The sequence below is a fragment of the Myodes glareolus genome, chromosome 9, assembly GCF_982192425.1.
Source record: "Myodes glareolus chromosome 9, mMyoGla1.1, whole genome shotgun sequence".
NCBI classification, from domain to species: Eukaryota; Metazoa; Chordata; class Mammalia; order Rodentia; family Cricetidae; genus Myodes; species Myodes glareolus.
The window spans coordinates 72431793-72456362 of NC_142034.1; the positions used below are offsets into that span (position 1 = coordinate 72431793).

A 24570-nucleotide genomic window follows, 5' to 3' on the forward strand; every position below is an offset into this window, starting at 1 on the left:
TAAGACTGTGCTATAATAGAGGGATGATTGTCCAGTGCCTGTGGTTAGAAAGCCACGGTCACTGTGCTGCCTTCTCTTATTCTTTGCCATCGTTTTGGACCCAGGTGAGAGTTGGTCCTGTCTCAAAGAGTAGGAAGCAAGAAGGGACACACAAAATGGAAATGGAAGGGATTTCTCCAAGGTCAGTGGTCAGGCTTGAGAACGTCATATTGCCAAGGTCTTGGCCAGAGTCATACCAGCTCCTGATATACACAAGAGGATCAGCATGCATCCCTTATCCTACAGTTTTTTCACCTGCAAAGACAGTGATGATGTTAATTTGGCAGACTGAGATGTACTAAACACCCACTATATATGCTAAGGTTATATAATGAGGGTTCTAGCTAGGCACTCCTTGCTAGTAGCGTTAATATGTTGTTTATTTTCTCTTGATGCAGGTTACTTGGCTCACCACCCTCACAAAAGTGGAGGGAAGATATAATTATATGTACTTAAAACATCTTGCCAGCCAAATAATTAGATGCTGTGACTTAACTTTTTGAGGAATGACTTCTAGGAAGCTCTCATTAGTATTCAGGCAGTGGGATAAGGCAGACCAGACCAAAAACAATACAGAACTATGCTAACCAGGCTGCCATTCTCTCAGCAGAAACCAAGGATGCTTTCGTACTCTGCAGAGCCTCAAAGTAATCAAAGGGTCTGAAAGTTGGGTTTGATTAATCTGGTCTCAACTAATGTGACCCAAATGACTCAATCTGAGAACTGATGAATTCTTAAAACAGCTGGGAGTAATAGCGCATGCCTGTAATAGCGGCACTAAGGAGGATGAGGCAGGAGGATTTCCTCCATCTCAAGGACCTTGCCTGGGCTACACAATGAGTCCAAGGCAAGTAGGATTGCAGCGTAAGACCCTGTCTTGAAAGCCAAAATATAATTTAAAAGGTAAAAGAATTATCCTTTTACCATCTGGACAAAACAAAAACAAATCATTAAGCTTCGAGAATCAATGCTTAGATGATGAATCCAGTGTGCAGTGACTCTGTGTTGCCCAGGATGTTTAAACACAGCTATAAATAACAATCATCTGACGATGGGGGCGGGGCAGGAGGCGAATAACCTTGAGCAAATAGCTTTATAATAGGCACTCTTAGTGAAGATATTAAACTGATGTTAAACATGGAGAAGGAATGAGATATACTTCGCCAGCATTCTCTCCAACTAAAGTTTATTTTGTTGGTGGTCCTTCCCCGACTTAACCCAACTGACACAGAAAGCAGAGGCATGTAATGAACAGCTCTAGGGTCAATGGAATTGGGTTCAAATTCCTGTTTTGCAGCACTTGCCTTTTCCTCCCTCTCTTCCTTCAATCTTTTCTCTTTTTCTTGTTTGCTTTCAACTGGATTTTACTGTGTAGACCAGGATGGCCTAGAACCCACAGAGCTCTGCCTGCCTCTGTCTCCACAACCAGTGTCATTAAATGAGATTATAAAGGTATAGCACTGAGCAGCACAGAATAATGTTTTATATCATTTTTATTATAGGTCCAATTTTAAATATGCCCATTGCCCATTAGAGTCCCTCAGGTATATAAAAAAATCACATATAATCAAATCATAGCAGCAAGTGGAGATGGGAGAGAAAATTCATGCAAGGAAAAAGGTAGGAATAGAACAAAAGAGCACTCCCTCCCTTCCCTCATCATCAGACTTTTGGATAGAGACAGTTACTTAGAAATAAATCCAAGAATTAATATTTTGTCAGGCTCATGTTCCTCTTAGCTCCAAATTGTGTGTCTAAAAAGAGCACCTGACCTAAAAAGGAGAATATGTTCTTTGCACCTACGTCTCCGATGCCTCAGGAGCCCCAGCCAACATCTTCCTGGCCCCGCTCAGGGAAGAAGGCCTATGATGCTCTGGCCGACTGGGTCTGCCTACCCACCAGCTTTCTGCAGCCCACATATCCAAGGCAACCGGTGATGTCTATCTCTTCCTTTTTGTAGTCTTCAGGAAAAAAAAAGATGCCATTTCACCTAGACGGAGTTTTATAGATGTGGTCAAAGTTTGGCTGCCAGGAACTTTGTCACAGATACGCTAATGACCTTCCTCCCAACTCCTGTCACTTGACTAAAGACAGAGAGGATCACGTCCCTGCCTGATGCCCATGACGTCCAGGCAGTTCTCAGTTACAGTGGGAAACAGCACGGAAAAAGAAAGGCAAAGTTCACCATGCAGAAGGCAGGGCAAGCCTCACAAACACTGCCCCAGCCCTGCAGTTCCCAGGGGTACTGTCGTATGTCTGTTGACACAGGTGACTGTTATAGTGTAAAAGTACCTTGTAAACCGACAGGTTTGTCTGGGTGTGGTGGGACACACTGGGACACAAAGCACGAGGGAGGCTGAGGCAGTGGGATTGTGTGCTTGAGGCCAATCTGGGCTGGACAGTGAGACCCTGACTCAAAGCAAGCAAACGAAAACAACAGTCATTTGTATGACACAGCTTTGTGAAGCATCTTTCACGAATATATGCTTCTGAGAAACTTCAGCATGCTACAGAGGGGGTGGTAATAGTGGAGTGGGATTTCCTTTTCTTTTTAAGTCTCTGCTTACTTGATTCTTCTGTAATGAGTATATATTACCTCTGTGACCATGAAAAGAAAAAATCCAGGACATTCGAGTAGATAGAGTTTATCTTTGGAGAGTCATAGATTCGAAGAATTTACAGCTAGGGACCTGAGAGATGGCTCAGTGGCTAAGGCACTTGCCGCCAAGTCTGACGACCTGACCTTGATCCTGGGAACCACGTGGTGAAAGGAGAGCACTGACTTCCTGAAGGTTGTCCTCTGAGCACAGGTGTGCTGAGCACATGCAAATACACACATAGATGAAAAGTAAAACACAGAGGAAGAGCTAAAACCCCATAGCCAGGAGGCCAGCTAACAATGCCACTGCGCCTGAGGATGTCACGTACCACCTTCTTTATGGAAAGGAACGCCAGATCTGTTGTGGCTTCTCATTTGCCTCCTCACCAGGCATCCTGAGATTCCAACTTGTTGCCCACAGTGGTGGCGTGTGCCTTTAGTCCCAGCACTCAGGAGGCAGAGACAGGCGGATCTATATGAGTTTGAGGACAGCCTAGTCTAAAAAGCAAGTTCCAGGACAGCCAGGACTACACAGAAAAACACTGTCTTGAAAAACCAGAGAGAGAGGATTCCAACTTGTCTTTTGTCCTGCCTTTCCTCTCGCAGGCTCTGTCCTCAAATCTTGGGCTTATCGTCCCTCGCCTCTGCCCCTGCGCCCACACTGTTCTTTCCCACGCCTTCCTACTCTTAGCCTTTGCTTTAGGATGCTCCCTTGTGTCTGGATGAAACTCTCTGAAGACTTTAGGTCTCTCTTCCTCATCTTTTTTCTTTTCTTTTCTCCTCATTTCTCCCCCCCGCCCGCTTGCTTTTTTCTTCCTTTCTGGAGCACTAGACATCAAACCCAGTGCCTCTCCCATGCCAGGCAAACACTCTGTGATTCATAGGTCCACAGAGCTCTCCTGTCTCTCTTCTCAGGAATGTTTGTTCTCTAAGGTGACAGAGGAATCAGCAAACAAGATGGTTTTATTACTTTTATTACTATGCATTCATTTTTAAAATTTAAATTGTTTGTCTGTGAGTGAGAGGGCCACTTGCAGGAGCTGGTTCTCTTGTTCCACTGTGTGGATCCCTGTGGTGCAATTGGGGTCACCAGGCTCAATGGCCAAGTGCCTCTACCCACTGAGTCACCTCCCTAGTCTGTCTGTGTTCATTGCTACATTCTGATTCTGGGGAATGACAATGGTGTTGAGTCCCAAAACAAAAGAAGGGACAGATAATGAATGCAGAAGAAAGTGATGAGTGACTTGGTGTCTACAAGCTGAAGGTCACTTCTCAGAGGAAGCATGCTGATTACTTGCCTCAGCTTTGGGGGAAGCAGACAAAAGATTATGCACCTCTGTCAATCACTAACACCAAGAAGAGATAGCATTTGTTTTCTGTTTTTGTTTAGTTTTTGTTTGTTTTTTGAGACAGGGTTTCTCTGTGTAACAGTTCTGGCTGTCCTGGAACTGACTCTGTAGACCAGGCTGACCTCGAACTCACTGAGATCTGCCTGCCTCCCAAGTACTGGTATTACAGGCTCTGCCATGACCACCACCCAGCCTGTTTATTTGTTTTTGTGAGGCTTGGTTTCTCTGTGTAGTCCCGGCGGCCTTCCTGGAACTTATTCCGTAGACCAAGCTGGCCTCAAACTCAAAGACCCATCTGCCTCTGCCTCCCAAGTGCTAGAATTAATAACATGCACCACCATGTCTAGCAAAGAGCCAGCATTTGTTAATCACTGCTGCTCATCTCTGAGCTAAAACTTCTAAGTCACCTTGCTTGCAAATGAGACCATCCCTGAATACCAGCAGCCTTGGGAGGAATGAGAAGAGAAAGAATAGCTAACTTTTAAAATGAATTGTCAAAAGCAAAATAAAATAGAATGAATTGTCTTTGCTTGATACTGCTGTTTCCCAGGATAGGGAAGTTACTCTGAAGTGTTTACCTGTCTTGCCTTTAAACAAATAAGCAACTGAGTTTGAGGCCAGCCTGGTCTACAAGAGCTAGTTCCAAGACAGGCACCAAAGCTACACAGAGAAACCCTGTCTTGGAAAACCAAAAGACAAAACAAAAAAACAAAAACAAAACAAAAACAACAACAAAAACCCACCAACAAATAACAAAAAAAAAAATATGTTGTTGGAAGAAGCCGCTAATTTCATTCCCAGCTGCTCAGCCCTGAAATAACCACACAGATACTGTATTAATTAAATCATTGCTTGGCCCATTAGTTCTAGTTTCTTACTGGCTAACTCTTACATATTAATTTAACCCATTTCTATTAATCTGTGTATTGCCATGTGGCAGTGGCTTACCAGGTAACATTCCTAGCTTCTATCTCCCGCGGCTCCATGGCTTCTCTCTAACCCTGCCTTCCTTCTCCCATGCTATAGGCCAAGCCAGTTCTTTATTCATCAACCAATAAAAGCAACACCAAAATAACGTATCACAGACAGCACTCCCTTCCTCAGGGGAGCCAGCTCTTCTATAGGGAAAAGATAGTTGAGGTCATCTCCCGTCTGTTCCTATCAATCTGACTGACTTCACACTCATCCTTTCAAGCCAGTTTCTCTGTCTAACAATGTGGAGACTGTATACATTTAAATTCTCAGTCCTGCAGGGTGATGGTGTCACACACTTTTAATTCCAGCATTTGGGAGGCAGAGGCAGATGAATCTCTGTGAGTTTGAGGTCAGCCTGATCTACAGAGAGAGTTACAGGACAGCAACGGCTACACAGAGAAACCCCGTCTCAAACAAACAATATCTCTACATTTATCCATGAATAAATGACTGAGAATTTTGTTGTTTGTTTGAGACAGGGTTTCTCTGTGTATCCCTGGCTGTCCTGAAACAAGCTCTGTACACCAGGTTGGCCTTGAACTCACTCACAGATAGACCAGGCTCAAACTCACAGAGATCTGCCTGTGTCTGTCTCCCAAGTGCTGGGATTAAAGGCATGCACCACTCGGCTATTGATAAATTTTAATGATTTATTTATGTTCATTAGTGTTTTGCCTGCATGTATGTCTGTGTGAGGGTGTCAGATCCCTTGGAACTGGAGTTACTGACAGTTGTGAGCTGCCATGTAGGTTTGGGAACTGGACCAGGGTCCTCTGGAAGAGCAGCTAGCGTTCTTCACTGCTGAGCTATCTCTCCAGCCTGAGAAATTTTAGACTTATATGCAGCTGTAAAATATAATATGGAGAGATTACCGTTGCCCAGCACCGGCATCTTGCAGTGTTATAATACAATGCTACAATTTGGCAACTGTCACTGACTCAACCAGCATGAGTGACTCACATTTCCCCAGCTTTAGATACACATTTCTGGGTTAGTCTGCTTATAGTGTTCTACAAGCTGGCATTTTCTTTTTCATCTACTTTTTTTTCTTTCTGTAAAAAGGACCTTAACCTTTACAATTATGATTCTCTCAAGTACCTGCTTTCCAAAAAGGAATTTGGTTCCTAGCTCCAGAGATTCTAGATGACTAAGATTCCAAAACCTCTATAGCTCTCAGTTCCAATCATCAGTCTAAATCATTCTGAGATAATGCCTGACTATATTGCCCAGAGTAGCCTCAGACTTGCTCTGTAGCCTAGGCTAGACTCAAACTTGTGATTCCTCTCTCTCAGTCTCCTGAATTCTGGGACTGCATGTGTGTGCCACCATGACAGGCATAGGAATACAATGAGTAAAAGGTGACAGAAAGATAGAGGGAAAGGGAGGAAAATTCAAAGGCAAAAATTCATAGCCTGCCATGGCTTGAATTCAAAATGTCTCTCACAGGCTCTTGTTTTAAGTACTTCTTTTCTGGCTGGGGTGCTGTTTTGGCAGGTGGTGGAACCTTTAAGAGGTGGGTCCCACTGGTAGAAGTCACTTTTTAGAGACAGGCCTTTGAAGATGCTAACCCAGACTCTTCTTCTAACTTTCTCTGCTTTCCAGCTCACCACTGTGGTGGCCTAAATGAGAAATGTTCCCCATAGGATCATGGATTTGAACCCTTGGTCCCCAATAAGTGTCACTGGGGCAGTGACAACTCAGCCCCAGGAGCTCATGTGATGCCACCACATGACCATGAAGTTGCAGGACTTGTTCTCCTGCTCACTTTGGGTCTTGATTTGCTACAGCATGCTGCTGTATTCCTGTTCTTCCCGCTGGGGCTGGAGATGTCACTCTGTGCCACTGTGTGTGGGGAGTACTTACTTTTGTGTTCCACGAGGTCTCACAGTGAGAGATTGCTTTGAGTCCCAGAAGAAACTTGAAAGTTCTGAACAGTGTTGGGTGGGTTGTTATACTATGTGGCATATTCAGGTTTGTTGTTGTTGTTTTCCAAAGTGCTTGGATTATAAGCATACATCACCACACCTGGTCAATTGCAGTGTTTGTTCCCTAGCCCCAGGTATTATTCAGAGAGACTTTAGGACCCTTAGATGGTGGGTCAGGCGAGTACAGCTCACAAGGGGCAGGCCTTATGCAGTAACAGCCCAGACCCTGGTTTCAGCTGCTTCTTTCTGCCCAGCCACATGCCTTCCCCATCACAAGAGATGTCACTTCTGAAAGCATGAGCCCAGATGAATGTTCCTCCCTTGGATTGCTCCTATCAGGTATTTTATCACGGTGCTAAGACATGTAACTATGACACAGTCCACTGAGCTCAGGTTCCTGCAGGGAGGCAGACAGTCCACTAGGTAAACAGATCATTTATTAATCATGCGCCCAAGAGAGAGGACATTGCTTGGTGACATTGGGAAAGTCTTTCTGCAGAAGCTGAGACTTGAGCGCCATCTTGAAGGATAACCCGGAATTCTTTAGCTGAGAAGAAAAGAACTGTTAGAATCCATTCCTTCTTAAAATCATATCTAGTCTATTCTCAGTGCTTGGAGAGAACACAGGAAACCATGTCTGCATTTGTTTACAATGTTAAGGTGCCAAATTCTTCAACCCCTGTGTACAAGTGCTGAGGCCAAGAGATGTTTTCCCCCTTGAGTTTGTTTTCCACTATCTTGTCCAAATTGGACACCAGATCCTGTCTGCTTAGTCTAAGAAAGGCATTTTATCTCTGGTGCTTTGATCACATCAGAGCTTATATTTAAAGCATGAGAGATGAAAAAAGACCGCAGCTATGCCCTTGGCTCTGTCTCATGGCTGCCTCTCTACTGAAGACTCTGGGAGTCAAGGTTGGTCAAACCATGAATAAAGCATTTTAACCCTCTAATTACTGAGTTTTCCTTTCATCAAGGGCTCACCAGAACCCCTCAGAGGCATGGGGGTCCTGGCCCCTCATGTCTGTTCTCCGTCTTTGCTGGTTAGCTACCTTGTGTGTACTCTGCCTCAGATACCCTTGGGGTTTCTGTGTGAGCTTCAGGCTCCCCATAAGGCTGCTCAGTTCTCAGCTCTGCTCTCACAGAGACTGCACTTTCTTCTATAGCCATCTCTGAGTCTGGACACTGACTCCTAGACAACCCATACTTTGAACAGCCCCTGGAAGTCATGTTCAAGGCACTTTTTAAAAATGATCTCTGTGTTCTACGGGTTATTTAACCTCAAACTTCAGCATTTCCTCTGCAGCACCATTCTCACAGGGTTAGTTTACTCTTTAAATAAATGACCTGGCTGGGCGTGGTGGCGCACACCTTTAATCCCAATACTAGCGAGCCAGAGGGAGGTGGATCTGAATGAGGCCAACTTGTTTACATAGTGAGTCTCAAGACAGCCAAAGTTACATAGTAAGACCTAGTCCCAAACAAACAAACAAACTGCCTACGCCAGAGAGATGGTTTGGTGGTTAAGAGCATGCACAACTTTTTCAGAAGACCCCAGTTTGATTTCCAGCACCCATATCAGAGGGCTCACAATTGCCTATAAGTTCAGCTCTTAGAGATCTGGGCACTGAGGGCACCTGCATATATCCACAGAAAGAAACTCATATAATAAAAAATAAAAATTTTAGAAAGGCCAATATAGCTGGGAGGTAGTGGTGCACACCATTAATCCCAGCACTCAGAAGGCAGAGGCAGGCGGATCTCTGTGAGTTTAAGGCCAGCTATGTAGAGCCAGTTCCAGGACTGCTCCAAAGCTACAGAGAAGCCCTGTCTCAAAACACAGAAAAAAATGCCCATGTGAAGGTCTTAGCCTGTGGTTGGCACTCCATCTTATATGAGCTGTTATTAACATTATTTTGAGATGGAGTCTCAGAAAAAAAAACAACACACACATCACACAATTCATACCACACACATACATAAACAGTTGTGCCTGTTTTTCTGGTTTTTTTTGTTTGTTTCTTTTAAGGTGAGGTCTCTCTCTCTCTCTGTCTCTCTGTCTCTCTCTCTCTGTTTCTCTCTCTCTCTCCCTCGATCAGGCTGATCTCAAACTTGTAACTGTCCCATCTCAGCCTCTTAAATGCTGGGATGACAGGTATGCTCCACGTGCCTACCTCTCCAGCGTGTGTGTGTGCTAGCATGTGCCTATATACTCAGAGGAAAGTGAAAGCTGAGTTCCTATTTTGTGGCCTGCTTTATTCATTTAATGGATCATGAGTACTGTCTCATGTGCTTAGTTACTATGTGACAATCATATTTTCAGCTACTGCCTGGGTTTCTAACACGTTGATATTCATTCACACAATTCATAGTGCATTATCTTGGCCCTTAAATTGCCTCCTATTTTCGTGTCTGTATGCAGTGTTGTAGTAAATGTCCTCACTCATAAGTTTGTGTCTCTGGCTTTATCTCAGGATAGATGCTTAGGAGTGGTGCATCTCTACTCGACTGCTGCTTTGTGAATATTAGGGATAAAGAATCGCACCATAATCCCTGGCTCATGATACACTCTCATAGTTGGCAAATGAATGGTCCAATCTTATTATATAGGTAATATATTTATTATTTTAATAATGTAATCAGTAATCAATATCTAACCACAGCCTGTCATCTCCCTCTCTTCCCCCTCCAAGGGCACCATCTTGATCTACGTTCATTCCCTTGCTTTTCTTTTCATGTTGTTTCATTGTTTCTATATATATTCCTAAAGAGTAGTTTTTTTCAAAAATATTATGTTTAGCTTTACAAATAGGGTACTGGTTGCATGTAATTGTTTAGGACTTTTTGTGTTTAATATTAACTGACTTTTTCTGTGTTTAATATTAACTGACTAACATCCAACCACATCACTGCACATTGCTGTGGGTTACTCGCACTGATGGATACAGAGGCATCCAAACCATAAATGTACCATGGTCCCTCATCGTCTCACTCTCCATGGATGCCCAACACCATCTCCAACGCTTTGCTCTTCCACACAGCACATCTGTGACGCCATCAACAGCTCCTGCACTCGCACCAGCCAGAGACCCAGGACCCTCTGGATATTCACTCTCTGGTGTTCATGCTTCTCTGATCTGAGAGCCATGTTGTCAGGCCACTCTCCGGACGGACAGCACAGTTTGTTCCTCCCCTAGTAATACAATGTGCACCTTCCCACACTCTTCCTAATGACAGAATCAGTTAAGCCATTTGGACCATTTCACAGACAAAAGGTGACCCTCCTGGCTGGCTCTGTGGCCAGGTACTGACTCCTCTTGAAGCTGAGAACAGGTTTTTGATTCTGAGAATTGTCCCCAGTCTGATAACGTCAGCGATTTCTGGAGCACATTCCCCAATGGCTCAGCTGCTTTCCCGTGTACGGAAAGAAGTGACACTGTTGGGAGGAGGCTGTGAGGGAGCCAGGGTGGGAGACGTGCCCAGCTTTCCACAGTGGAAGATTGTCTCCTGGTCCCAGCCCCTGCCAGTGTCCGATCACTCCTGATGAAACAGGCTTTCTCTCTCTCTACTCGCTATCCTAGAAAAGCCAGCATAATGCTACCCTTTGTTCTTGAATTGATAAATTTAAACCTCCTGCTTTGCTCTGCAGTAAAAGAACTTTCTATTTTGGGCTCAGTGACATAGCCAAAACCAAGGAAGAGCAGCAGGCTGCAGCATGAGTTAATAGCTTTCTTTAGGGGAAAGAGGATCCACAAGCAAAAAGAATCTTCCAAAGCGTGTCTTCTGCATAGCAACACGCAGCCCATTTGTCTATCTTTCTGCTGACAGATGTATTTCAAGACTGAAAACTAAACACTACTTAACATTCAAAGTAAACTGGGAGATTAACCCTGAACTGACAGTTCCCCTCCACCCCTTCTTGAAAATGTCAAAGCTAACCTCGAATTCCTGATCCTCCTGCCTCGACCACCCCAATCCTGGGATTTACAGGCGTCATGAGTCACCATGCTCGGTTTGGATTTCTTAGTCAAATGCAAGAATTTGTTGATGGTCCCTGTGTCCCTAGCACTCAAAATGCACTGTCAAAGAAGACAGTTCTTTCCTTGGGGGATTTGTAGTCACAAAAAAAAAAAAAGATGCTATTTTGAGGAATGTTCTTCTAGTCTGCTTCTGTGTGAGAAACCTGCCACACTTGGGTAGGGATCTCCAGAAGACTCAGGCTTCCAGAAAAAAAGGCATGTTCAGATCTATCTAAGCCTGGCACAGTTAGCACAAACCCAGGTCTGGAAGAATTGGGCAAGACTGAGTCCTCTCACTCTCTCTTGTTAACATTTCTCCTATTTGAAGCTTCAAGTGTGTTCAGAAGGACAGATGGCAATGAGATCAGCTCTATTAGCTATGTCTGGTTTCAACAATTATCAATCTCATTCCATCTATACCCAACCATGCCCCCATATATTCATTTTAAAGCAAATTAGAGTCCTTTTCATCTTTTTATACTTTATATGTACCTGTAGAAAAACAGACTTTTTCAACAAATACTGTATAGAGGTTGAAACAATGATGATTAGTGATCTTGGGTCAGAGGTTGAACTGACTTGGTGTTCCTTGTTCTTCACTGACTTCCTGCAATAGTGTGGTCTGACTCAGAGCAAAGCAATGTCACTTGAGCAGCTGGAGTGGTGTAGGCTTGTAACTGCAGCACTTTGGAGGTAAAGGCAGGAGGATTAGGAGTTCAAGGCCATCCTCTGTTATACACAACAAGTCCCAGACCAGACTGGGCTACTTGAGATCTTGTCTCAAACAAACACATATAAAATAGAAATAAAAAATAGGCCTACAAAGTGACCTAGCTTGTGGACACTTGCTGCCAAGCCCAGGACCTCACACAATGGAAGGAGAGACCTCTGACTTCCACATCCCAACACTACCTAACTAAATAAATGTAAAAACATAAGACTACCACTTGCATTATTTGTTGATGTAGCTCATCACCAAAGGCCAAGCAGAGAGCAGGCTTCTACTCTTTGTTTATTGTTTTAGTTTATAATTTTTTAAAAATTTTATTTGTAACAGCATCCTCCACCCTTGCCTTTACTTATTTGTATTTTGTTTGCTTGTTTTTCCTTTTTGAAACTGTCTTACTCTGCAACCCAAGTTGGCCTCCAATTCATGAATAAACTTCTTGCCTCAGTCTCCTGAGTCCTGGGATCACAGGTAGGAGCCACCAGGCTTGACTAGTTGCCCTGTCTTACTGTCCACTTTCTGGTAGGATGGAAGACAATAGGTCTTTTACTTGCTATGGCTATTTGACAGACTACTCCAGTCTAGCGGTAGAAAACAACCACCAGTTTATCAGACACACTGGTGCCAACGGGCAGGAATTCAAAGGTGGCACTGTGGGGATGGCCTCTCTTTGTTCCATGCTTATTTGGGGACTCCTCTGGGAAGGTTCAGTGTCTGCAATGATGTCACATCTGAGATCTGGTAGTACCTTAAGGTTAGATGACCCCTACACAAGGGCTGCAGCGGGAGCCCTGACATGCATGTTCTCTATGACTTAGTTTGTTGGCAGCAGGGTGGATTCGAGAGACTCAGACTTTGTGTTTGATTATGTTTTATGTGGATCAAAGCATTCCAGTCAACATGCCAGAGGCTGTATCGTTCTTTATGACCACATCTCAGAGCTTAGTGTCAATCTTGCTGTGCTCTAGTGGGTAAAAGTCCTGAGCCCTCTTGGGTGGGATGGGTCAGACTCTACCTTTAGAGTAGAAAGACCCCAGCAGAGCATGGGGGATGACCGAGTGGGAGGTCAGGATGGCCAGTGGAGGTTGCCTTTCTTGTACCAGCCAGGAAAGATGTTGTAAACGGAGGAACCCTGGTGGAGGAGAGAAGAGGGAGTCAGGCACATCCCACAGTTGAACCACTGCACCCTTGACGACTGAGAGGCTGGCTGAGCTGAAACTCGGTACCAACTGTGCCCACATCTCCCGTAGGAACAAGGGTATTCATGTTAGCCACGACAGCATGGCAGGTACCTGATGGACTGCAGCCGTTAGAGGCATGCGTCTTCCTGACTCTGGGCAACCACTGAACACAGGTTGTTATAAAGCATAGTAGGTCTTTTGTGCATGAAGCTAGACCCACTAGTTAACCATAAAACTTGAAGCTGTATTACTTAAACATTGTTTTAAATTATGTGTGTGTGTCTGAGCATGAGTGTAAGTGCCCAGAATCCAGAAGAGACCATAATATCCTTGAGAATTAAAGTTACAGTAGGTTGTAAGCCATTCAGTGGGTGCTGAGAACTGAACCCAGGTCCTCCATAAGAGCAACAAGTGTCATCTCCCAGCCCTCAAATATTGTTTTTAAATAGCATGCACTTTTAGCTTATAAGTCTCTCACTTGTTATCGCTGTATTGGTCTAGAATGCTATAGCACTGTTTCAGAAGTTGAGACAACATGTCCTAACATACAGGGACCCCGCCCCTGACCTGACCCCTCTGCTATCGGGCTTAGCTAGACACAAAATATGGACATAGAATTTCTAGGAAACCAAGCCAAACAGAACAGGCTTTTCTTTCCTTTTCCTTATTAAATTTTTTTTCAGTTATCATTAATTGTTAGCATAGTTTTGGTATTTGGAATTAATACAAGAGTAAATACTTACATTCCACTTCTGGATGTCAGAAAGCTAATATAAAGTAATTTCCTGGGGGCTGAGAGGTGGCTTAATGGTTAAGAGAACTGGCTGCTCTGCCGGAGAACCTGGGTCAGATTTCCAGCACTGCATGGCAGCTCACAACTTTCTGTAATTTCAGTCCTAGGGGATCTATCTTCTGGCCTCTGCAGGAGCCAGGCATGCATGTGGTGCACAGACATACATGCAGACAAAATACCCACATCCATAAATAAATTATTTAATTTAAAAATAAACAAATTTCCATGCATTAAAGTATGTTTTTAACTATGCAAATGGGGGGGCTGTGCAAGTGTGAATGTCAGTCCCTCAGAGTCCAGACAAAGGTAAGGTTTCAGATCCCCTGAAGCTGGAGTGATAGGCTGTTGTGAACTGCCCAGCTTGGGTCCTCTGCAAGAACGTACATGCTCTTAACCACTGAGCCATCTCTGCAACCCAGTTCCTAAGCACTTTATAGAGCTGAATAGCATCAGACACCCACACCTGACACTCCCCCCAGAAGCCACGCCTAAAGACCTCTCAAAGAAGCCTGCAGGGGTGGCACACACTTTTAATCCCAGCATTCCAGAGGCAGAGGTAGGCAGATCTCTGTGAGTTCGAGGCCAGCCTGGTCCACAGATCAAGTTCCAGGACAGCCAGGGCTATAGAAAGAAATTCTTTCTCAAAAAACAAACAACAACAAATTTATCTCAATAAGATTATCAAAATACAATGATGATACTGATAAAGTCAATAAAGATGGGGATAAACATCTGTGTGAGGAAAGTCTTAAATGGCATGGTTTGGACATTTAATTTTTGTTTTCTTTAGGATTTTAATGCTTTTCTAACTCATTAAACCTCAGATAGAGAACATCATCACATTTTACCAGTACATAGCACATTATACCCTAATCAGTCCACAAAGCTCCTTCTTCTTTTGAGTATTAGTATGTACATATACGTGCATACATTAGCATGTATGTATGCGTTCATACATTAGTATGTATGTATGCATGAATCTGTGTGTATGTAGTAGTATGTACATATGCAAGTATCTGTATGTATGTATGCACACATGTGTATAAGTATTAAATAGTAGTATGTGCATATGCATGCATCTGTGTACATAAGCATGCTCACATGTATTTGCCCCATTCCTCTTTCTGGTCTTCTCTTTCAAGCAAACATTCTAATCCACTTGATGCTTTCTGGCTTATATGTGTTCATGTGAGGTGTGTGCTGTGGTTTGCATGTATTTTCATTTATATGAACAGTACTGAGTTACAGATCTCACTCTGTCTTCCTTTCTTTTCATCTATCAGTTATATTTTCTAGACCTGCCCATGTTTCTACCTGTACATTTCATATATCAGACCAACTGCTGAACAGCATTCTGTAGTATACACCCAAGACATCTGTCGTCTCTGTCTCCCTAGTCATGGGTACCCCAAGTGCCTACTGCTCCTCTTCCCAAACCAATGCTGCCAGGAGCAGTCATCTCAGTGACCCATATCAGACTCACACGAAAATCTCTCCCTCTTTTTTAGTTACATTTTTTCTAACTTATCATTATCATCAGGTGTGCATTTTCGTGTGTGAGCATGTGCATGTGTGAGCATGTGTGTTGTGTGATTGTGTGTGCGCATGCTTGTGTGTGTGTTCACATATGTGGGCATGCAGACAAAGCATGTGGAGGTCAAAGGACAGCTTTCAGGAGTTTGCTCTCCTTCCATTTGGCTGAGGAAGGGTTCAAACTCGGAAGGCTGCAGGTGAAGGTTTCTCCTTATTAGCTCCTTGCTCTAGATCCCCTGGACTGAAGCAAAGGGCTTAGGACAGTACCTCCTTATGTTATCTTGTTGGTAGAGAGACCTGCTCCCCTTACCACTGTTGTACTCCCTTGTGTGGACACAGGCAACAACACTGAGTAGCAGCTCCAAGTGGCTTTGCCGCAGTGTGAAGACATGGCCCTGAGCCACCCATGCTTGCCCCTTGGTAAAAGTCTTGTGTCAAAAATAAATAAGGGTGGTTTCCACCTAAGGATACCAAAGAATAGGCTTGGCTATAGCCATCTGACGAACTTTTAAAACTGGCCAGGATTGAGATCCAGCAGAAGCTCTTAGTGACTATACAGACACACTTAAGTCCTCTTAAAAATGACTGTATTTGCAATAGCCACAAATAGCATAAGATATCTTGGAGTAACTCTAACTAAGCAAGTGGAAGACTTGTATGACAAGAACTGTAAATCTTTGAGGAAAGAAATTAAAGAAGACACCAGAAAGTGGAAAGATATCCCATGCTCTTGGGTAGGCAGAATTAATATAATAAAAATGGTAATCCTACCAAAAGCAATCTATAGATTCAATGCAATGCCCAGCAAAATCCCAGCAAAATTCTTCAAAGACCTCGAAAGAATGGTACTCAACTTCATATGGAAAAGCAAAAAACCAAGGATAGCCAAAACAATCCTGTACAATAAAAGAACTTCCGGAGGCATCACAATCCCTGACTTCAAACTACTACAGAGCAACAGTATTGAAAACAGCCTGGTATTGGCATAAGAACAGACAGGAGGACCAATGGAACCAAATAGAAGACCTGGATATCAATCTACACATCTTCAAACACCTGATCTTTGATAGAGAAGCAAAAAATATCAAATGGAAAAAAAGCATATTTAACAAGTGGTGCTGGCATAACTGGATATCAACATGTAGAAGAATGAAAATAGACCAATATCCATCACCATGAACAAAACTCAAGTCCAAATGGATCAAACCCCTCAACATAAAGCCATCCACACTGAACCTTATAGAAGAGAAAGTGTGAAGTACACTTGAACGTATTGGCACAGGAGACCACTTCCTAAATATAACCCCAGAAGTACAGACACTGAGAGAAACAATTAATAAATGGGACCTCCTGAAACTGAAAAGTTTCTGTAAAGCAAAGGACATGGTCAACAAGACAAAATGACAACCTACAGAATGGGAAAAGATCTTCACTAACCCCACATCAGACAGAGGTCTGATCTCCAAAATAAACAAAGAACTCAAGAAATTGGACACCAAAAGATCACATAATCCAATAAAAAAAAATGGAGTACAGACCTAAACAGAGAACTCTCAACAGAGGAATCTAAAATGGCTGAAAGACACTTAAGGAAATGTTCAACATCCTTAGTCATCAGAGAAATGCAAATCAAAACAACTCTGAGATTCCATTTTTCACCTATAAGAATAGCCAAGATCAAAAACACTGATGACAACTTATGCTGGAGAGGTTGTGGGGAAAAGGGAACACTTCTGCATTGCTGGTGGGAATGCAAGCTGGTACGACCCCTTTGGATGTCAGTGTGGTGATTTCTCAGAAAATTAGGAAACAGCCTTCCTCAAGACCCAGTAATACCACTTTTGGGTATATAGCCAAAGGATGCTCAATCGTGCCACAAGAATATGTGCTCAGCTATGTTCATAGAAGCTTTGTTTGTCATAGCCAGAACCTAGAAAAAAACCTAAATGCCCCTCAACCGAAGAATGAACAAGGAAAATGTGGTACATTTACACAATGGAGTACTACACAGCAGAAAAAAATAACAACAGCTTGAATTTTGCAGGAAAATGGATGGAGCTAGAAAACATTATTTTGAGTGAGGTAGCCCAGACACAGAAAGATAATTATCACATGTACTCACTCATAGGTGGTTTTTAAACATAAAGCAAAGAAAGTCAGTCTACAAACCACAATCCCAGAGAACTTAGACAACAATAAGGACACTAAGGGAGACATACATAGATATAATCTACATGGAAAGTAGAAAGTAGAGAAAGATAAGATCTCCTGAGTAAATTGGGAGCATGGGGACCTTGGGGGAGGGCTGAATGGGGGAGGGGAGGAGAAGGGAGGGGAGCAGAGAAAAATGTAGAGTTCAATAAATATCAATTAACTCCCCCCCAAAAAACCCAAAAAATTAACTGTGTGTGGAGAAGAAATATCTAGGTATAAAGAAAGCTGCTATTGCTTATTTTACATTTTATTTTTTATTTTGGCTTTTTGAGATAAGATTTTACTCTGTAGTCCGGGCTGGCCTGGAACTCAGGATCCTCATTCTCAGCATATCCAGTGCTAGTATTACAAGTGTGATTTATCCTTCCTAAGGGGATGGCTGCAGCATAGCTTGTCCTTTCCTGGTAGAGGACCCGAGTTTGGTTCCTACCACCTACACTGGGCACATCATAACAACCTATAACTCCAGCTCCAAGAGATCAGCACCTCCTTCTAGATGGCAGGGGCACCTGCACTCACACCAAGAAGTCCCATGGAATCTCTAATGCAGCGTGCTGGAGAACTGAACAGCAGAGAGAACACCTGACATCCCTACAGTTCTGTCAGTTTCAGAGTGCACAGATGCGTGTCCACCCAGCACCAGCAGGTCCCCTCTCCTTGGGTCAAACCCTGGAGTGAGAAAGTTTTGTGCTGTTGTCTTAGCAACAGCCAGGGACTCCTAGGTCCACATACCGGACTTGTGAGGCCTTGATGAGTCAGCTCTGCTTCCTCCTCTACTTCCTCACCACCAGCAGAGTTCAGTTGCAGGCTGGAACCAGGAAGGGCTGCCAGTATCACGCACTCCCCACAGTGACTCATTTGGTTGTCTCAACAGCTTGCTTGAAAGACAAGTTACTCCCCAAAACACTATTTGGAAGGCCAAACTAGAGATCATAGTTCTCAAAATTTGCCACCCTAGCAACCAACCAATCACTTGATTCCCCAGAGCCTCTAAAAAGATAAGGCTGAGGCTGGCTGTGGTAATGTCCTGTGGAGGAGACCTGGTATGACCTCAAGTAAAGTCCCTGTACACTTAAGGACTTTGGATCATATTTAAGAAAATGCTATGACGTTAGCTATAGTATTGTCTATAACTTTATGATAAAAGAGGACTTAGAATTGTTGAAATAGCTGGATCACCTCCCTCTCCTTTTTCTTCCACCCAAGGCCAGATTATCCAACTCCTCTTTGGCTTTTTAACATTTTTTTGTGTGTAGCCAAGTCTGGCCTCAAACTTACTATGCAGCCTTGAACCTCTAATCCTCCTGCCTCTACCTCTCCAGGTGTTTGCCCCCATGCCTAACTGGAGTCATTTGGGAAGAGAGAATCTCAATTGAGAAAATGCCCATACCAGACTGGCCTGTGCTGCATTTCTTAATAGGAATTGATGTGGGAGGGCCCAGCCCACTGTGGGAGATGCCACCCTTGGACTGGTGGTTCTGGGGTATAAGAAGGCAGACCAAGCAAAGCATAAAGAGCAAGCCAGTAAGCAGCTCTTCCATGACCTCTGCATCAGTTCCTGCTTCCATGTTCCTGCCTTGAATTCCTGCCCTGACTTCCCTGGATGATGGACTACAAGCTGTAGGATGAAATAAACCCCTTTCCCCAATTTGCCTTTGGTCATGGTGTTTTTCACAGAAATAGAAACTCTAAAACGTTGTCTTTAGATTATTTCTATTTTACAGGAAGAAAAAAAATCATGCTGTGACCCCCCAGTTTCAGAGAGGATGCTGTCAGTGTCGGTATGAACTCAGGCATTCTGGACACCGAACCTAGCACCAGATAATCACCATTTTGAGAACATTAGTGTATATTGTTTGATGCCTTATCCTTAATATATCATTTTATAATCTTCAAGACACTATACTATTCAGTCAGGGTCAGGGATGAGTGGCTGGTTAGGTAGAAGCCATGGAAAAAACGAGAGAAGCCCTAAGTGAAAGAGCTCCGAGAACACAGACAGAAGGTGCAGACAAAGGCACATGTAACTGGACACCATTCAGCCAGCTTAGGTTGGTCCAGACTTGACTGGATGGCTGATGGGCGAAGAGAATGCGTGCATGAAGATGAAGTGCTACTGGGAACAATCCCCAGGAGTTCTTTTTCCCACAGCACTGCTGGGAGATCCAGACACGACTAACCCTGCCCTCTACCTACAGAGTGATCACTGAAAAATCACATATATTTCCAAACATGCATAATATGCATATATAATTAAATAAATGTAACAGGTATAATTTCAAACATCTACGAAGGTTATAATCACTCACTAATTTATGTAATAGAGTGAACAGTATAATGGCTTCACTTCCCCAGGCAAGGTCCCATAATCTGGCTCCACAATCATCAACTCAAAGCCATTATTATTTTCCTGTGTTCTCTGTGACGCTCATCCTGGGCTATTCTGAAGTAAATCCCATGCATTGAAATCTCACTTGATATTTAATATCTGTCCCTAAAAGAAAAATTTTGCCAGACAGTGGAACACACACCTTTAATCTCAGTCCTTGGGAGGCAGAGGCAGGCAGATCTCTGAGTTCAAGGCCAACATGGTCTATAGAATGAGTTCCAGGACAGCCAGAGATACATACAGAAACCCGGACTCAAAAAAAAAAAAAAAAAGATAAAATATACAATTTCAATCTGATCGCTGCTATACTTAAGTTAGCAGCTCCATAATACCCAACTGTCTTAATTTGAGGCAGCAAATGAAACACTGGTGAAGGGAGAGCTGGAGAGTGCAGACAGAGGGCCACATGGATGAAACCTGACTACTTAAGATTTCAGAGCTTTTCAAAATCCGAAACCTTTGTATAGACCTTTCAGGTTGATCATCTCCGATCTAAAACTCACAGATGTTCCAGTTTTACACTTTGGGATGAGGGATGTTCAACTGTGCCACAAACTCCATGGGCATTTATTTCAATAAGGGCATGTCAGATCTGTTGCTAGGACCCCAGAGTGGGCTATGAGATTTCAAGAAGTCCAATGTGTGTTACAGTCTACACTTGGGCTGGGAAGTCATGAGGACACACTCACCACAAAAACATTAGAGAGGCTGTCTCTTCATGAGCAACCCCTTTGTGACTCCGTGCCATGATGACACACATTAGTGACACATACAGCTCAGGAATGTGAGCCAGCACAAAGGGCAAGGGAGTCACAAGTGCATCCAGAACACAGGCAAGAAGCAGCAGTCTGTGAGAGCTTTGCAGAGTCCAGTTTTGCTGGCTTCTGTCTCCGTGGAACTAGGAGCACGCGCTTATTTGGCGTGTAACAACACAGTGCCATTCAAGGGGGATAGAAGAAAGGGAGTCACGCAATAAAGGGTTTTGGTTTAAATGATACATGTGTGTATGTTATCCATATTCTTTAAAAGGATTGGTGGGTGAGCCCTAAAGAATACCACATAAACAGATCTGGTCGCAAAGTTCCTAAAGATCCATGTGCAAAAATTTCTCTAAAACAAACTCCCATTTGACTCTGTTCGTTTTGAGACAGGGTCTCGCTGTAATCCAGGTTTCTCTGGAACTCAGGATGTAACTCAGACTGGCCTTGAACTCATGACACTCCTCGTGAGTGCTGGGATTGCAGGAATGGGTCACATCTGTCAAAATTCTAGTTTTAAAGTTGTAGAGCAGAGCAGCTGCTGGTTTTCATGGCTCCTGTCCCACCCTTCCCACCTAAAGCTCATAGCTGGTCCTGTCGCTTCATTAATAGGCATCTAAAGCTTCCACTGCCTTCTAAGATTCCCTCACTTCCTCAGCACAGCAGCCAAAGTTCCTTGATTCACCCTGACCTACAGAAGAGTCCACCGCTCTCTGCCCACCGCTCTCTGCCCACTGCTCTCTGCCCACCGCATACTCTATCCTCCTGACAAGCAAAGCTTTCACAACAGAGCCATGTTTTCCCACGGAAGTGAACCATTGAATTCACTCCTAGAACAAAGAACTGGATAGCCCAGTATTAAAAGTTACCCTTCTGGTCAGACTGGCTTGAAACCTGCCTGTGTCTTTCACCAACTGTGGGCCTCTGAGAAAAACCACTTAATCTGACATCAATTTCTCCAGCTCTAACCTGGGAGAATGATAAACGATAGCACACATCTCATGGGTTGCCAGGAGGGCTCAGTCGGATCAGGCAAGCACATGCTTAGCCCGACAGCTCCACACATGAACATCCAACCTACAGAGAGACTCATTGCCTGTGTTAAATCCATCTGCTGCTCAAGCTTCGGCTCAGACGACTCCGTCATGGAGCCCCCAGCTCTCCTAACTATTCTCAGTGTGCTTCCTACCTCGCTATAATTAGTCACAGGCACAACTGCTGTGGAACAGTCTTTGCATACTGTAAATATGTACCACTCTCATTGGTTGATAAAGAACTGACCGGCCTATAGCTGGGCAGGAAGAGAGTGGGCAGGAGAGCCAGACTAGAAGGATGCTGGGAAGAAGAAAGATGGAGTCCCAGGAGTCGCCAACCAGACCCAGAAGCAGCAGCATAGAAGTACATAGATGAGGTAAACGGGCCATGTGACAGCACACAGATTAACAGACATGACTTAGTTTAAATTGTAAGAGCTAGCTAAAAACAAGTCTAAGCTATTGGTCGAGCTTTCATAATTAATAAAGTCTCCATGTGGTTATTTGGGAGTGGCTGGTGGGACAGAGTTGACAAGGAGTCCTGACAAAAAACTCCACCTGCACACAACTTTACAACATGCTCCAAGAATAAGAGTTGAGGAAACTTTGATCCTTAACTGTGGAAAACCTAACTAACAGACAGACACCAGCAACTCGGAATGAAGGAAGCCGTGGCTCACTGTCATCTCTGCGACACTTAGTTGTCCTGAAGTTCTCTTTATGACACAATCTTAGCTAGAGTTAAATTTCAAAAAGGGACTGTTTCTCCTCCTGCTAGGCAGAGTTTATTCCCTAAGAACAAACCAGTAAATTATAGTTGACCAGCGAGAAGCTTTGTGGGCTGTCAAGGGAAGAGCGACATCAGGTTCCAAGGAGCCCATCAACTATGTCTTTCCCATTCCCAAAGCGTTCACCAGAAGAAATGCAGAGTGTCAGAGTTACAACACAGTAGAGGGCTGAAATCACTACCAGTCTCTCTTGCCTGATGATATGGTTGTGACGTTGTTTTGCTGGTGTACACATGACATTGAGAACAGGTGGTGTCATCTGCATGGCTATGGTGCACCTCACACCCCCACAGCCTGTCCACAGACACTCAGAGTTATGAGGCAAAGGGTGCTACCTTGGGCTTTGGCTACAGCACGCCAGTAATCCTACCTGCTGCAGGAGTCACGCACCTTACACTAAATGATGCCTTGTCACTGCCGGCTGCTCACTGTCATCAAGACATCAAGCAAGACTATTCAAGCTCCGCCTCACCCAAATACCAGGAGATGACACCTACAGCGCCTACCACAAGAGGAAGCCATGCACCTGGGCAGCATATTTTGACCATGTGAACTGATAGCATGTCATCAAAGTGATTTCTCATGAAGTGACTTCGCTGGGCTGGCAGGGAAGTGACTTGCCTGCTGGGCACAGCTGCCCACTCTCTTCCTGCTGCTACCTCCATGCTTGGGTGGTCGGCCACTGTGACCTGGCAGCAGGATCTGCCTGGTTGCTTTACTCTGTCTCCAGATTTCTAGCTCTGCCAGCAACTACAGGAGAGGAGGCTTTAGCCAATCATGGCCCATTCTGTTTCTGAACACAGTATGTTTCTAAAACATGGAAGTCAAACAATAAGCTCGTGTAAGCACAGGTAGTTCTCAGAAAGCCAGATTCCATGAGGGGTCCCACTGCATCTCACATTCTAACTACAATATCAAGCAATGGCCAGCTTTCCTTCCTTCCCTCTCTTCTTCTCTCCCTCTTTCCTTCTCTCCTCTTCTCTCCTCCTCCCTTCTCTCCTCCTCCCTCCCCCCACTTTCTCTCAAGTAGCCCAGTCTGGCTTAGAACTGAGCACCTAAGGGTGACCTTGATTCTCCAGGGCTAGGATTACAGGTGTGTGACACTGTGTCCAATTTATGGGTGCTGCAAGTCAATTCCAGGGTTTCTCCTGTATGCTAGTCAAGTACTCTACCAACTGAGCCACATCTACAGCCTCAAACAGTGTATTTTCCATGTTTTTTTATACTGTTTTCATTTTATTATACTTTGCAATGGAATACGGAAGGAACAGCACGTGATCAAGAGTTGAGCTGAGCCTCCAGGTGCCCTCTCTCAGGCGTGGAAGGAGTGAGCCTTTGTGAGCCACCTGCAGTGGCCTTGGCCCCCTCCTGTTCTTTTCATTTCTGTTCTTCTCAAACAAGAGGGGGAAAAAATTCAACTGCCACAAAGCATCACAGTGCTTACAGTGGGATCAAATTAGCAAGACCGCATCAGGGACCTGGCAGAGGATGACCCACTGCAACAGCCCAGATGGTAGGGGAGAGCCTGAGCAGCCCCCTGATGAGTAAACCGGAAGCCTCCTTACAGGTAGCACCAAATCTAAAGGGGCAGAGCGACAAGCCTGCCTGTTCTGCTGAACACCTTTGCTCAGGAAGCTCGGGCTGTGATTCACTTTCAGTGCCTTATCTCGTTTGCTCAGCACCTCAGTCTTCTCTCTCGACCCACACCCTTCTTAGTTTCATGAAAGAACAAGGATCGTAAGATTGTGCAAATCAGTATTTGTTTAGCATGAATTATTAGTAAACAAGTATCATTTGTATTACTTAATATAATAAATAAGAAACTGCAGACATTTAATGAGATGGGAACGAGAAAGACATTAAAGAGCATTTTTACAAGACCAAAGAAGGAAAACCAAACCACAGTATCTGATAACGCATCACATCAGAACTCTACGAACCAGGTACCTGAGGAAATGACTGTTAGCTCCCACAAGCCATGTGAAGTCTAGAATCACAACCTACCCCACGGGCTGAACAAGCTCCTCTGTGCCTACAGTGACATCTTCAACATCAGCTATGTCCCACAGAACCCCACTCAGTGCCTTCACGGGATAGCCCTTTACCAATTTAAAAAGATGAAATGGCACTCGATTCCTACAGAATGCAAAACAAGACACACGAGAAACTTGGAAGCTTGAAGGCTGACTAGAATTCTGATGGTTTAAAATGACTTGTAGCTGTGATAAGCGATTACATATTTTTAAAGAC

The 24570-nt window shown here is 44.0% G+C and overlaps 1 protein-coding gene across 1 annotated transcript in view; it reads right to left on the reverse strand.

Moving 5' to 3' along the window:
• Positions 1 to 7307: 7307 nt before the first annotated feature.
• Cdkl3 (cyclin dependent kinase like 3) overlaps positions 7308 to 24570 on the reverse strand; it is a 107432-nt gene continuing 90169 nt past the window's right edge. Inside the window, exons 13-14 of the transcript XR_007232716.3 lie at positions 12646 to 12762; positions 7308 to 7434 (exon numbers count right to left, since the gene is read on the reverse strand). The gene's annotated coding sequence lies outside the window, so the exon portion shown is untranslated. The remainder of the gene's footprint in view (positions 7435 to 12645; positions 12763 to 24570) is intronic.